Source organism: Ciconia boyciana, chromosome 1 (genome assembly GCF_034638445.1).
Source record: "Ciconia boyciana chromosome 1, ASM3463844v1, whole genome shotgun sequence".
Taxonomy (NCBI): Eukaryota; Metazoa; Chordata; class Aves; order Ciconiiformes; family Ciconiidae; genus Ciconia; species Ciconia boyciana.
The window spans coordinates 167,583,606-167,601,012 of record NC_132934.1 but is presented as its reverse complement, the minus strand read 5'-3'; positions in this window follow the sequence as shown (position 1 = coordinate 167,601,012).

Genomic DNA, 17,407 nt, shown 5'->3' with positions numbered 1-17,407 from the left:
GATACTAGAAGTAAGTGTAATCTAAATTTGTTTTATTTGAAATTCTAGACCCATATAGCTATGCACCTACATACTCACAGAGACCTATGACCAGTATCTCAAATTCATTCAATGCATTTGCACTATGAAATTGCAATAATTTCTTAAGTCAGATCTCTGAATTAGGAGAAAAGTTATATAGAAAACCCGTGCAGATAAACAGCTGCCAATTGGTTTTGCATTTAAAGAAAATCAGGAATTTATATTATGCCTTGCATGAAAACATGAAAATAGTTTTCCTCTGTCTTTATATCACAGAAGAATGATAAAGGACATCTTCAACACTGCTCTTCCTCCACTGAACATTTATTATTCTTTGGCTTGTAGAGCTGGAGAAGACAGACTGAAAGATAGATCACAATATTTACCTTTATACTAAAGGAAGGTGTTCACCACTACCAGGCTGCCTAGAGCCGAGACCATACAAAGCACAGTATTATAGAGTAGGTACTATATAGAGAGTACTTCAACTCCCTCCATGACTGCATGCTTAGGTTTCATTCCAGAGGAATCACTGCTGAAGGAAATGGTGGCAAGCCTGAAGGTTCCTTCCTGATACGTCTGAGTGCACTCATGATGTGTTCTCTCAGGACTGGGATTAAAAAGACCATCATTCAGCCTGCCTGCTCCATAGTATAATGCAGTCATTATTGATATTTTCCTCCAGTACAAATAGGATGGAAATGATGTTTTTCTCTTGTTAAGCATATCATCAGAGATACCATTTTATTTCACTGTTAATGAGACAATTAGACATTTGAGCCCTTGTTCACCACTGCAATAACTTAGAATTAAGCCTACATAATACTGTTGATACCAGTGAAGGTATTCCAGCATGTGGCATGCCGTAACAGCAAAAATGTCCCTGAAGCATGAGGCAGTGATTGATTATTGGAAGTTTTAAAAACAGAGACTGATTGTTTAAATGTTTCAGCAAGAAATTATTGAGTTTTTAATCAGATCTGTAATTGTAATTAATTATATCTTGGTAGCTGTAGGATCTGGTTTATCAGTAGTTGCACAGATTAAACACAAAATTGATTTCACTTAGTTGTTCTACACTTCATTACTCTGCTCAAAGGCTGTTACTTTTTCTTTTTTTTTTTTTTTTGTCAGTTGAGCACTTTTCTCCTCCCATCCCATACTGTTGTTGCAATGGTTAATCTGCTTAATGTTTTAACGCTTTCAGTTTCACCATAGTTTCAATAATTTCCATTATTTGCCATATGCCTCCCTGAAGTAATAATGATTAATATTACAGTTTAAAACAAAGAATTTAACAACCAAAACCTGATTTCTACTTATGCTCCAAATTATATTATAAGATTGTATTTCTGCAGTCAGGTGTTAATTAGCATACAGGCTGTTCATACAGTCAGGGTCATGTTCTTAATATACCTGAAACAAGCATCTGAGAAATCCAGAAGTTGGCCACATAAGTAAATAAATAAATAGGAGTGCTGTAAGTCTGAAATCCTGAAATTTGCTCCTCCTGACACTGGGAAGGTCCAGGTCATCTATTATCAATTCCACCAAAACCAACATGAATAGAACCTATCTCTAAGTTATAAGAATCCTATATTTAGGTGCCTAAATATAGAAATGGATTTCAGCTCAGACATCTCAATACAGTGACCTATTCAGTTGCCTAAATACAGGTGTCTAGTGTTTTTTCAGATGATAAATGGTATTCTGTCTGAGTCCAGACTTCCATCTTCAGCTGGACTAACGTGTCCTGTAGGGCATTTGTAATATATCTGCCAGCTATAGCTGAAGCTGTCTCAGATAGCCTAGGGTGTGTAAGAGGTGAACAGACTTTTATGTTTAGGCACCTCATTCAGTGCTTAAGATGTAAATTCCCACAATAGTCAAGATAAATCTTGCTCAATTTGTGCCATTTTGTATCTTGTGCCATTTCAGACAACCTAAGGTATTTCACTTCACCTTCAGCTGCCTCTGCTCTAGATCCTGTATCGTATTATCAGTCCCGTGCAGATGTCTTGGATATCTTAGAAAGTATCAGAGAGCACAGGATGTAAATACACAGGCAGCTGAACTGAATCCCTGGTCAACACAGTAAATGGACCCTAGAGAATCATTCAGATGACCAAATATAGTTTTACTTCATTTCATACTTTTCCAATACTTCATTGTCTATATTGACTATCACGACTGCTTACACACCTAGCAGTTATTTGAAGTGCCCTGACAGCAGCATCTTTCTTTTCTCGAGGTAACCTGTAATTTTTCTTGCCATTCTATTCTTCCAAAGAGAACCGAACATTTTGCAGAAAGAAAACTAGCCAAGTAAAAATTTAACTGTCTCCATCTACTCCTTAAACATTAGCAATATTTTAGGAATCTCCTTAACCATATCAATCTGAAGAAAGGTAGGATGTTCAGCCTACTGTGGGAGACAGATTTTTAAAAGCTGTATTCAAACTGTTTATTTGAGCTCAAAGTTCAGATAAAATGTAGTTGATTACTAAATTACTATTTTTGTGCAGATCAAATTAAATTCTTCAGTTTCAGTTAGCTTTGCTACCAAGTAGGTTTGCATTAACATTATAGTTTATAATTCATATGGGAGTTTTAAGAAGATGCTAGCAGATGCAGTAAAAACATATCATATTCTTTGTCTGCACCAAAGATCACCTCATACAAAAACTTTTAAATCTCTTCTTTTGACCTCCTTTAACAGACTTTGAAACAAATACATTTACAGTAGGTTCGAAACAGATTCTAAGCTTCTCAGCAGTACAATGGAGGCAGGACAGTATCGGTGTCATAACCCTATGAATCAGACCGTTTTCTAGTGTTACTGTGTATTGAGTTCATTTTGTGGTTGAATTCTTATAAGGAAATAGTACTTTACTTGTATGATCCTTCCACCTAACTATGCAGTCACTAAACAAACTACACTTTTCTCTCCTAAAATCCAGAATTACATGAGAAAATGACTGCCAGCTTTGATGCTATCACAATTCAGTGAGAGTGTCTGTTTGTAGCAGATTCTGATCTTAGCTGAGTATTGTAAACTAAAGGGAGCTCTGCTCTTCACTAGAATTGTTCTTGACTGATGCAGCTTCACAGATTCTATTTATCTAGTATATAATTTTTTATTAACTGCTTTAGATTATGTTTTCTTTTCATCAACATGAAAATTTTAAAAGCAACATTGGAACTTAACCTTCATACTAGAAAACACACACACACACAAAAGAAATAACTCTGCAGATTTTTAAAATTGTTCAAGACATTTTAATACTCAGTGTTGCATTATGCACTGTCATTCCATGTATGCACTGCATTTAAGGACTGCAATATTTCTCCTGAAGTGACTTTCCAGTCTTTCTTCACTCTTTATGTTAGTTAAATCACATCACAAATGTCACTTTCAGATTACAGTACATTTCTGAAAGATATTCCCAACACAAAGTAATTTATTAAAAGTGAAATCAAAATAGTGTGTATTGTTTTCATTACATTTTATTCTACAGAAAGAAATAGGCCTGAGAAAAGCTAATGAAAACTCCGGTGACTCCTGATGATATTCTTGATCTGATCCCTACCTTCATAATGGTCTGAACCAAAATACTACAGCTTATTATTTCTAAGTTTTGAGATGTTCAAATTTGGAACAAAGTTTTGGATATGAACTATTAACCATAAAACCTCACTATCTGGAATTATATTTAAAAGTATTTTAAAATAACTATTAATTTTGCAATTTTAAAATAATCATTGATTCTATGACTAATAGATTGTTTAATCATGCTACATTCTTGTAACGGAGACACTACCCCATCACTGTTAATAGTACAAGTCCTTCCCCCCCCGCCCCCCCAATTCTACCCAGAATGCTTTTTTGGCATTCTAACAAATCATTTGATCACTGAAAACAAATTTAAATGAATTATATTATTCTCTTTTTAAATTCAACCCTTCGGGAAAAATAATTTACTAGCAACTAACCAAAAAAATGTTGACCTCAATAATTGACTGTGGGAATCAAAAACACTGGGGACTTGTTGTGTAATATTAAATCTTACACAGTTGCTAAGCTCAAAACTAAATTATCACTCTTATGTCTAATTTTATTAATATATGCAAATCTGAGAGCGTATTTATAAATCAGCATTCATTAGTTTAATTTCTCTAAAAAGCTTTACAGTTTGAAGTGAACACATCAACTCCAGAAGCTCTACATGTTCATAAAACACTGTGAGTGAAATTCCTGGTGGCAGCAACCATTCCAGCAAATAAATCCATAGATGTTTCCTTCACAGTGTCACAGAACTACTCAACAGGAAATAGACTGTGAAATATATTTTGCTGCTCCTTCAAGAAGTTACTATTGAGTCTTAACCAACAGCCACTTAACTCTTTCTAGCGACTGCACTATCTGTTCAAGTCAACTGGATGTCCCTTAGCATTCACTAATTCCAAAATCATTTCAGAAAACAAGGATTATGCCTCATTGTTACTACATAATAATAAATAGAGCTAACATATATAAGAGTTTTTAATAATAGGGGAGAGAAAGCAAATAAAATCCATACAACTAAATAATGAGCTTGCCCTGAAATAACAATTTGATGTCTTAACTTCAGACCAAAAACCAGCTCCTGGGTTAACAAATTTCAACAGTATTGTAGAATGTCCTGTTTCCTACGAAAGCATTAATCATTGAATTGTATCATCACCTTTGATCTTTTGTTTTTTTCCTATTGACATACAAGGGAACATGTATACATTGATTTTTGACAGTATGCAAGTAAACAGACATCAATAACAACAATCCTTAAAATGAAGGATGAAAGACCATTTTAATTGTAGTTTACAAACTTTGCAGTAAAAAAAATATTAAATGGTATTGCAGGATTTCCAGGAGTATGAACTACCTATACATTTATTTTAAAAATAAATTGGAGATATCAAGTCAGGGGAGCATAAAAAGTGTGGTAAAATCTGGTAAAAAACTTGAGCAAAAAAACTTGACTAATTTAGGTCATAATTTAGGTGTATAATTTAGAGAATTATACAATAGGAATGTGTGTGTGTGTGTGTGATGTCAACAAATTTAAGTAATTTGGTACAGATCTCTATGATATGAAATTTTCATGAAGTCACCTATAATGACATTTTGCTGATGTCATGTGACTTAATCATGTCTAAAGAGAACAGAATGAAAATACAACTTTTGTTTCATGACAAGTCCTTCCTAGATAAAAAGGAAGTGAAAAGCAAAATAGATTATTCACTTTCCATTTCCCTCACTCTGAAAGAAATCTGTAAATTTCACCTGTGGAGCTTTGATCTCACTTTCATCTGGAGTTATGCTAAGACTGCATAGTTCAGAATTTAGTTTATGCAAAGTTTAGAATTTTTGCTAATGGAATTATTACAGTCATTTATATAACACCAAGGTTAACCCTAATGTGAAAGTTTCTGCTGCTCCTTCATATGTTCAAATATCACAAGAATTTATTCCACTGAGTTACTAGCATCACAATGAACATGCAGAGAGGCAGATTTTTGCCATTTATTTATTATGACTACATAATGATCTTAGCAAAAAATGTAAGTAATGAACTAGTACTACACAGACCGTGGTTGTACAACACACAAACTAATAGTGCATAAATAGTTGGATAAACAATATTCACTCTTTTTGCCTTGCTAAGATAAATAAGACAAACAGTTGTGACACTGTAATGCAGCATTATTATTATTATTATTATTATTATTATTATTATTGGTTGTCTTTCCTTGAGAATATTCAAAAAGCAAGCAAGAAAAAAATAAAGGACAGAGATAAGAATATGATCTAGGGAATTTGACCTAGTTACATGAAAAGGGGGGTAGAGGGGTGCTCCAAAATAAATTTTCGTATTTGGATATTTTATTTTTAGATTTTATGCTTTGATTAGCTTGCTTTACCATCAAATATAAGTCCATCAAGAAAAAGTATTGTAAAAAATACAAAGAGAAAAATCCACAGTATAAGGATAACTTTTGCTAATGGAAGTTAAAGCCATTTTGTGTGAAACTTTGCTGTGCTTTACAGAGGAGAAAACTCTGGTTTCACTGCAGCTGAAAAGAGTTAGATTTTGAGACATTTTTTAAAAATACATTAAAAATATATTTTTCTACAGAATTCTGACAGTTCCAGGACAAAACCAACATGAGAAGGGAGGCCAAATTTCCCTATGTTGAGAATCATTATTACCTATATTGCCAACAACATCTTGCTCTGAATCTCATGCTTTATTTTACAGTTAGGCAAATCTGAATGCAAACAACTCCTTATTGCATCCTTAGTTTTATTAGTTTCATTAAAAGTTCATAAATTTCATATATGTGATCATATTTTGAAACATTAATATATATTGAAAGTTAATATAAAAGTAAAAATAAATAAACAAACCTTTTAACTTTACTTCTTTTATCCTTTAACATCCTGGATGTTTTCTATTGAAAATTATCAAATCTAAGTCTTCTGGAGAAAGAGAACAAAAAACCACAGATACACATTAACTCATTTCCTTATTTCTTGAAATAAAGTCTTTACTTGCTTGTTCTTTATTCAATGTTTAGTATCTATCTGCATTAAAAGCTCTATTGATGTTTGTAAATTGTTTTGAAGGGTTGTCATTGTTCTGTGCAATTCCTTTGCTCAAGTTATTACTGAGACTAAGAACTTAACTGCATTTTTAAAAGTGTTAATAGTCCTGCAAACCTGCTCTGATCTAGAAAGAACAGACATATATACTCCTTGCAAAAACTAGATATTAGATCAATGTGAAGTATTTTAGAACAGAAATACTGACTGTTTCATCCTCCTTATTTTTATCTTTGTTCGATGCATCAGTAAATATCCTATAAGAATCCCAAAATATGTATTACATTGAGTAAAAACCTGACCTCCAGTGAATTCAATGGGAATTTTACTATTGATCTTAGTGTGGTCTCAATTTCACCATCGCAAAGGGCTTTCAATATACAAAACTGATAAACCTGAAAAATTAAGGACAAAACCCACTCCTTAAGATGATCTCATCACTGGAACCTGATACACTATTCACTGTATTGACTATGAAGCCAAAACTGCAAACCGATCACTCTCTTGACTTCTTGCAAGTTCTTGTGTGTAAATGAGTTGATTTACAATGAGCCAGAGACTACATGTATGCTAATTTTTAAGTTTATTATGTTTTTTCCTTTAATCACAGCTTCTCAGAGGAAAAATGAAAGAAACTCCCAAGAAAAAGTTAAGTATAGTAAGCTGAACATGGATTAAATCTTTTGTTACTACATTTTATGATGTTATAATGATATAGATTATGAGACAATCATCCTGACCCAGATACTTATCAACAGGGGGAAAAAGGGGCACACATAACATGTTGCTGTGAGAAAAGTGGAACATGAATTATGACTGTCTTAAAAGGGAAAATAGGTGGGACTGCACATAGAGCCAAAGAAAATACATATTTGAGGAATACGTCCCACAGGCTGTAAGACTAAGAATGTGTGAGTAACTACAAGGACCTTACCATGTGATTTGCCAATGTTCCTCTGAGAAAATGTTTTGGTAATGTCACATAAAGGATAAAGTCTGAAGTAAATTTAGACTGCAGCAGATTATACTCATAAAACAAAACAAAAAATACTAAAAATAATCTTGTATTCCTCTACCATGTTAATTTATGATTGACTACCTCATAAAAGATTTCATATTCTTCCAGTGGAAAGATATATACACTGCACTTTCTTCATATGATCTGACTCATGTACATGAAGCAGTCCAGATTGAAATAATTCAAGTCTGCTGTAGGTAGAGTGTCTCAGGTATTTGATTTCAAGCTAGCATTTATACTTCAGTCCCCAACATGGACACACTTTAATTAATGAGGATAGAATTCATCCTCAGTAGTAAATCTTAAGGCCTCTACATTTCAGAAATCCCAACAATGCTTTTGACAGTCTGTGTACTGCATTAGATATTGTGGGAAGAACATGCAAACCTGTTTGTTTACATGTAAATTTTAGTAAAGACCATTAGAGTCTTATGGAGATTTTGGGGCAGGGCTTGAATTCTAAAAACTGCAAATAAAATATGACTCTAAGTCATGACTCAAATCTGTATGCAGTCCCATGCAGTATACACCAATAATCTCTTGGCATCACCTTGTAAGAATATTTTATCCCATACAGAAAAGTCAAAACACATTTCAAAGTTATCTCAAGACTACACTCAAGAAAGTACAACATAAATGCACTAGTTGAATGTAAGGACTTCCATCTGAAAACGGTTCAAGCAGAGCAAAACGTAGCTTACTTTAGTCTGCCTACCAGTATAATTTTATTTCTTGATAACAGTGAAGATAAAATACCAGATGTTGTGCTGAGACATAAAAAATGCTGAATATGGTTTCCATTGCACAGAAATAGTATACTGTGTCTTTTAGCAAAGGGCTATAAATACTGTACGATTGGGCATATTGGAGAAGACTGACTAAGCCAATTGCAATGGAAAGAAAAAACCACTCAGCTCAGATTTAATTAGGCAATGTTATGTAAATGCCCATCTTAAGAGAACAGAAAATGGGCAGGTTATGTGACAATTATAAAATTTAGAAATGGAACTATTAGCAATTGGAGATTTTTCCAGAAACCCAAAAATTATTTAAGTATGTGTTAAACTATAGTATCAATTAGAAGATTCATCTCCCAACACTTTAGTTGATGAGCTTCACATAAGATTGAATAACAAATATTGCAGCTGCAAGTAGAGGGGTTTTGTGCAATGATTCACTTTTACAATTACATCAAATTTCCATTAACCACAGTACTGTACAAGTACATTGATTAGAAGAAAAGTGCAGTTCCAGTACATAAAATCTAGCCTCTCTAATGTTTTGAATATTATTAAAGCATGCCCAGGACATAAAATCTAACTCCTAATATGTTCTGAATACTGTAAAATCATACCTGATGTTATTCTATATTTCTTACGAAATAAAAATGAGAGGGAAAAAGAGGGCAATATTTCTTCCCTTTTGCCCTGTAGATGTGATTTAGACACACATGACTTGAGTGCACTTAAACATTTTGTTTAGTTTATACCATAATTATAATTGTAGTCAAAACATTCTGTTGCACAACAAAATAATTTCATCCTTTTACCTGCTATGCTTTCATACTCGTTTTTTAACAAATTTTATAGAAACAATATAATGAATTCTTAAGATAAAAAGGATTTATTTTTTAACATACAGACAAATTCATGGCTGATATAAACTGATGTAATTACTTTAAGTTAGTGAAGTTATATCCATCTGAATCATTTTACACCAGCAAAAAATATAACCGAAATGTGTATCTCATGATTCAAGAAAAAGAAATCAGTAAAGTGGAAATAATAAATGAGCTAAAGTGAAAGTTTTTTTCATAACAATATAGGATGCCATGATTTCATGTATAACTGATATCACATTGCAACTCCCTGAAGGTCATTCTCTTAAACAATCTAGGTTTTATTTCTTGGCATTTCTTTTCCTTGCTTTTTTTTCAGAGTAACTTGCGTGGGTAAGTAACTTAAGTCACTGCAAACTTTCTGAAGAGCAAGATCTACAGAAATATCTTTTTTCCAATTTATATATTCATTTTAGATGCCTCCTAAAAGTAGTGGCCATAAATAAAGGATATTAGCTAAGTATTAGGATTTATCTTGTCCTAACTTATATCTAAATATGAAGCATCTAAGAATCAGAATGCCCGTGCTTCCTGCAGGGAAAATGGAAAGACATAGCTGCTTTTACAGGCATTCATGGGGATTCTGTTCACCCTACACCACTACGGAATTTTCATATCTAACAATCTGAGAAGATGACCCTGAATGGAATAATAGGCACCTTCTGTAAGAAAAACAGACCTTTACTTGAGAATGGTTGATTCACTACAGTTATGTCTACATCAGCAGTTAGTGTAGACTGATAAAAGTTGATTGGTAGAACAGAAGAGCTGCTGGTGAGAATGTGACATACACACTATTGGTGTTTCAGAATGTGGGGGAGTATTACTTTGAACTAGTTCCAGTGAATTCCAAAGGGCTGACTGACTATTAGAAGCTGGGACACAACAGATGCCCTCCTGGCTTGCACTTTCCAGTGTAGTTTCACCCAAAAAGAATCATTAGTGAATCCTGAGACTTTACAGTGGATTTGCCATTATTGTTTCTGTGCAAATAAGCAGTGCATTTATGAAGAAAATCAGCTGATTGCCCCCACTTCCTGAGCTTTGGTTTGCATCACAGAAAGTCTTACCCGCATCAGCAGCCAACAAGCATTGAGACCATGACTGCAGACAAGTGATAGCGAGAAGAAAAATAACCAACCTTCAAATGTACATAATATGGATGTTGGCTCCTCAGCAACAGCTACTTCACTCCACAGATCTGCATCTATTGACTTACACTACTTGCTATGTAAGCATAGCCACAATGAACCAAAGCAGGATAAGTCAAGACAATGGAGAAATTAACTTTAAAAGTATAACCTTGATAAGGATTAAATGCTAATGTAGTCTCACTCTATGCTCCTGGATGAAAATTATGAACCTGATTAGGCAGAGTTTCACCCTAAATTCCTGGTAAAGAATCTTATTTTGAATTCTAATAATTCCAAAAACATTCTTGTTCCCAGGTTGTTAAGTACTATAACACTATTCACAGTTACTAGAAGCAATTAACTTTCAGAAATCTTAATGTGTTTGTCATTGTATCCATCAGTCCAGCAGTACAACTGGAGATTTTCTTTAGAAATTTATCATATTACTTGTGTATTTGGCATTACATCTTAATATCAGTATGTAGGTTTTGCAAAAACTGAGATTAACCATTGCCATCAGTTTTAATGTTAAATTGTTTAGGGGTCGATACAACTGGAAGGTCAAATTCATATCACTTTCATCTATTAAAGTTAGGAGGATAGTAACAAACTACATTCTTTAGCAATATTTGCTCCTTTAAATTTTCAAATAATCTTTTTTTTTAAATAGCTATCTCTCTGTCACTGATATAAATTAACCAATTTGGTGTCTATGAAGATTGCCACCCATTAACACTGTGTCAAAACTGCAACATTCTTCCACCTTCCTGCAAAATTTTCAAACATTCTTGTCTTAATTTTCAGGGCATTGCTTTTGTTGTAAAGTAATCTAATATTTTAAAGGATATGCAAGTTTAGGGTTTAGCGTGAGTTCAGTTTAGGCTACAAGATAATTATATTAGTCTCAAGAGTTTTGTTAGGTGGCACACTTGAATGATCATTACTGTGACATTTGGCATAGCCACTAGCTTCTGTCATTGTCATTTTCAAAGACTTCATTAGAAATGAATCCTTAAAAGGACTTTCCCAGACAAAGTATTTTATACATACCATCCAGTATTTTTCTCTGACAATATATCAATTTTTTGAAAGATATCTAATATCATTTCAGTAAAGTGTAACAATCCAGATTTAGAATGTAAATTAGTTTTCTGTATTTCACTCGGCACACAGAGTTAGAATACTGATTTAAAGATCCTACCTAGTGATTTAACTGTCTTAGATGTTAAAGAGTTTGTTTCCCTTCCTTTCCCCCAGGAAATTTACACAGTTAACAAAAAAATTGTGTTCACAGAATCATAGAGTCATTGAGGCTGGATGTGACCTCTTGAGACCATCTAGTCCAACTGCCCCTTCTCAAGCAGAATCAGCTAGAGCAGATCGCCCAGGACCATGTTCAGTTAGGTTTTAAGTTTCTCCAAAGATAGAGACTCCACAGCCTCTCTGGACAACCTGTTCCAGCGCTCAGTCATCCTCACAGTAAAAAAACCCCAAAAAACAAACCAAAACCAAAACCAAAACCAAACAAAAAATCCCCAAAACCCCAAAGTGCTTTCTTTTACTCAGATTTAATTTCATGTTTTTTTTTTTTTTAATTTGTGCCCATTGACTCTTGTCCTGCCAGTGGGCACTACTGAGAAGAGTTTGGTTCCCTGTTCTCCATTCCCTCCCATCAAGTATTTAAACATATTGATAAGCTCTTCACTGAGCCTTCTTTTCCACAAACTTAACAATATGTGCTCCCTCAGCCCCTTCTCATATGGAAGATTCTCCAGTCCCTTCATCATCTTCATGGCCCCATTTGGATTTGCTCCAGTAAGTTCCTATCTTTCTTGTACTGGAGGGCCCAGAGCTAGACACAGCACTCCAGGTGAGGATCACCAGTGCTGATTAGAGTGGAAGGATCACCTCTCTCGACTCACTGGTGATGATCTTTCTTATGCGGCTCTGGAAGCCATTGGCCTTTGCTGCAAGGGCACATTACTGGCTTGTAGTCAAGTTGTTGTCCACCAGGACTACCAGGTCCTTTTATGTGAAGCTGTTTTCCCGCCAGTCAACCCCCAGCCTGTTTTGGTGCATCAGGTTATTCCTCCCCAGGGATAGGACTTTGCATTTCCCTTTCAGGAACTTCATGTGGTTCCTGTTGGCCCCTTTCTCCAGCCTTTCAGGGTTCCTCAGAATGGCACATCAAGCATCCGGTCTGTCAGCCAATCCTCCCACTTTGTATCATCTGAGTGCTTGATTTGGGTGCAGTCTGTCGTTAAAGCTCATTAAAGAAGATATTGAACCGTATTGGCCCCATTATTGGCCCCTGCGGTACACCACTAGTGACTTGGCTCCAACAAGACTTTGTGTCACTGATCAGAACCCCCTGGGCCCAGCCATTCAGACCCTATTCAAGCCAACTCACTGTTCACTTACCTAACCTGCACTTTTTAATCTTGTCCATGATGATGTTATGGGAGACAGTGTCAAAACCCTTTCTAACATCAAGTAAACCATATGAACTGCTATACCCTCATCCACTAAGCTAGTCACCTCATAGTAGAAGGATAACAGTTTGGTGAAGCATGACCTCCCCTTCATAAATCCATGCTGACTACTCCCAATCACTTTACTGTTATTCAAGTGTTTGGGAATACTTTCTAGGAGGATTTTCACCTTTCCAGGAACCGGCTGACTGACCTTTAGTTCCCAGGATATTCTTTCTTGCCCCTCTCATGGGTGGGAGTGATATCTACTCTTCCAGTCTTCAGGAACATCTCCATGCCATGCCATGATCTTTCAAAGATAAATGAGAGTGGCCTCTCTAAGACATCAGCCAGATCCCTCAATACTTATCGGTGCAACCCATCAGGCCCCATGGACTTATGTGCAACCAGTTTGTTCAAGTGCTCCCTAACCTAGTCCTCCTCCTCTGAAGACAAGTCTTCCTTGTTCCAGACTTCCCCACCCCCTGGTCCGAGGGGCCTGGGATTCCTGAAGACCAATCTTTCAAGTAAAGATGAAGGCAAAGAAGTCAGTGAGTACCTCAGCCTTTTCCCTGCAATTTGTCACCAGGTTCCCTGCCCCATTTTCCCTAGTCTTCCTTTTGCTGTTTTTCTACTTGTAGAATCCTTTCTTGTTGCCCTTTTCATCCCTTGCCAGATTCAGCTCCAGGTTGGCTTTGGCTTTTCTAAACTGGAAGTCAGTCTAGCAAACTTTATTATTTATTTATGAACAAAACTCTTCATAAATTTATCAAACTCTCACTAATTAGATTTCTTATCTTCAATAGGCTTATTATAGAATAATATCAAAGTATTCCTCTCTTATGGCTGGGGTCTCTTTTTCAGTTTCTTCCATACATACATCTGAGGGCAGATTAAATCTACTTATTCTTGAACCAGCACTTTCTATAAGCATTGCTGCTCTAGCTTTCACCCACTGATGTATCTGTACATAGTAATCACAAGTCTCCCCCTTCATTTTTCTGAGATAAACAGGCTGAGTGTTTTAGTCTTTTCTAATAAGACAGGGTATCTATTCCTACATATTTAGGAATACATTAATTTAAAGTATTCTATCCATTCTCCACTTTCAATTGCTTTTTCATTGAAAGGAGTGATTAGGACATATGTGATTTTTTTACATAAAATGTCACTAATTGCTTTATCAAGAATATTCATGCTTCTCTGTCTCCAGAGAAAATATTTTGTGAATTTTGTGAAAAAATACTGTGAATAATATTTCCTATGACCGTACTGAGAGAAGGACACGCACACGCACACTTAGAGAATTCAAACCTTCTGTGGGCTAAATTCTCCTTGAAGTTCCTATCCTACTCTGCTGATTTTACTAGAGCAAGTCTACTTCAAGCTTTGGTACTTCTGGTACTTCAGTTAGATTTACTTAAAGTAAACCACTTCCATGACCTGCCATTGTTTAATATTGCACATTCAGAACTTTTGTGTTGAAGCAAATAATAAAGATAGTTAATGTAATCTTTTGTAGCACTGAGATTCATAATTAGTAGAACTACTTGTTGTCCTTTTTTATTTATTTTTTTCTTCAAACATGGGGGGGTGTCTATAAATAGCTCTTGAATTCTGTTACATTTTCCATTTACTTGTTAGTTTTCAGTTGGTCTTTCTTCTACGATTTGTTCTAAAATTTTGTATTATACTGAGATTAAATTAAGCTAGAAAACCTGTGGTTTTCTTTTCTTTTTATATAATGCATATTTACACATATGTGTTCTGCTTGCTATTCTTTAGTCATACACTCTGTGCAGATAGTATAAATTAGGCCTAGCTGACAAGTGTTAGCATAACTTTAGTTAGCCTAATAGGACAAGGGAATAGCTTAGCCATACAGATAGAGGAGTACCCTGAACATAAACAGCCTGCTAATCATTGGTTGTGAAAGCTGCAAACACGTCAATCATTGTGAAAGTTGTGAACGTGTCCAGAACCTTCCAGAGGAGCAGACCATGAGCACCAGTGACAGCTAGTTATTAGGCACTGAGTGACTTTGAACAGGACACTCAAGAACCAGGGATTCTCTGCCCAGTCCTGTAACCAGTGGTGCCCAGGGTCACTCAGGGAGAGAACTCCAAGGAGCCCAGGTCCTGGCCCAGGACTACACACAGCATGGATGGAGCCTCTACCATGACCGGTCCAACTTCTGGACCACATTGTCTCTCCTGTTGAGCAATGAAGTCATGTAATTCATAAAATTGCAGAAAGCTGTGACTAAAATGTTTTAGTATCCAAGTCTACTTAGTCTCTGCACTGTCATTTGGCCTTAACCATGACACTGCCAAATTCATGTTTTGTTAAATCTCCTTGTCACCTAACTTCTTTCATTAACATTGTTGGTTTTTTGGGGGGTTGGGTTTTTTGGTTGGTTGGTTGGGGTTTTTTGTTTGGTTGGTTGTTTTTTTTTTTTTTTAATCTGACTTCATTTAATTTCCTATCTGGTTGAAGCATAGTTCTAGCAACTGGACCATAAAAGTAAGACTTTCCATTCAAACTTCAACTATGTAGTGCTCTTTTTTTCTAACTTTTTACTTTTCTTATTAGAAAAAAAAGCCTTGAAATTACTTTTAACAATAGCAAATGAAAATACTGAAATTACAGTCATCTTTAACCTCTTTTTTACCTAATATCTTCAATTTTTTTCAGCATGCCATCTCACTTCCACAGTATGATGTTATGTGTCTAATTTAATATACCCTTTTCTCTGTGATCAGTGAGAGGAGATAGCTGTATCTAGCTTTATTCAATACTTAGTTTCTTTGATTATCAATTTAAAAAATCATTACAGTGCATTCACTCCACCTCAGTGGTTCATTCCCATGGACACCAGGATCTAGAGACAGTGTCTGCATGCAAGCAAACATTGATAAGGGTCACACTAAGGTTGAGGAACTCAGAATCCCTCACAGGTGTCTGTTTAATACTAGAGGTTGGTCATTCCATGTAAAGACAGGTGGATTAAACTTCCTCCTGCAGTTGCCTATCTCACCAAGTGACTACCACAGCAACCAAGATCTCTAATTATGTTTGTGAAATACAACTTAAACAGTTAAACTTTACTGAATTGAATCTGATTCTTATTACCCACTATTTGAAGGATTCTATACGGAGACTAAAGCACTCTTCAAGTGCTTTCCACTGGTAAAAGTTCCCAGTAGTATTAAACTCAATTTTTCTGCTTATTGTTATTTTGCCTTGTACACTTCTCTCAGGGGAAAATTATTTAACTGAAGATCCTCAAGGTTCTTCATTTTTATAGTCCTGAGTAGTCATGGAGAGTTCTCGTTTTGTGATGAGTTAGCACAAATCACTACACAAAACAGCCCTGTTGAAATTCAGAGACTAAATCATATAAACTTGCAACAGCTGAAATGATGAGGTAGTATCATCTGCTCCTAGTTCAAAGTTTGAAAGAACTCAAAGAATCTATCTTTCTACACCAACAAGGATTCCCATTAGTCAGTCAACCTACTCACAATGCTTAAAAGGGGAGGGGGAAATTACTCTAGCACCAAAAGCATGCAAAGTGCTGCCAGTATTATTATTATTTTCAATTTGTCAACAGTCTATTTCCCTGCAATATCATATACTTTAGACATTGGCAACCATTCAGAATGGCACTCTCCCAATAAAGCACTCATTTTTCATTGTTCAGGGACTGATGTATTTTCAGAAATCATGGATAGTTTGTTCAGAAGAAAAGACGGAGCTCGACTGTGCTAAGTTTGTCTCAGGTGAGATATAAATATGATGCAATTAAATAGAAAGATTTTGGGGAAAATTTATTAAAGTTTGTTAAAATAGGTTAAAAACAGCCTTTAAGCCCATGAAACACAAACCAGATTGAATGCATGTGCCTATGAGAGATACAGAAAACCTCACCTGAACATTTTGGTGATTAAAGTTTTTTTTCTTCCCAGTTTTTTTTTTTTTTTCCCAATAACTCAATATAGGAAAGCATCTAATGTAGTAGTGTGCAGGGATAAGGAATATAGGCTGTTGTATTCTAATTGTGTAACCTAATGTGGTGGGTTAGCCTTGGCCAGCTGCCAGCCCCTCACCCAACCATTTACTTACTCCCCCTCCTCAACAGGACAGGGGGAGAAAATAAGATGAAAAAGCTCATAGGTCGATATGAAGACAGGGAGATTGCTTACCAATTACTGTCACAGGCAAAACAGACTTAAATTGGAGAAAATTAATTTAAATTATTGCCAGCTAAAATAAATCAGAAACAAAAATTAAAACAAAGCTTTCTCTCACCTACACCCCCAGCCTCAACTAGGCTCCTTCTTCTTCCAGAGCTTAATTATCTTCACCCAGATTTTGTTTTCATTATATCCAGTCACAACTTCTTATTTCAATTTACAGCCACTGCCTCTTGTTGTCCCACCATACATTTCAGTAAAGATCCTAGCACTGTCAGTAACCCTCTTTTACACACTGGGAAACTGC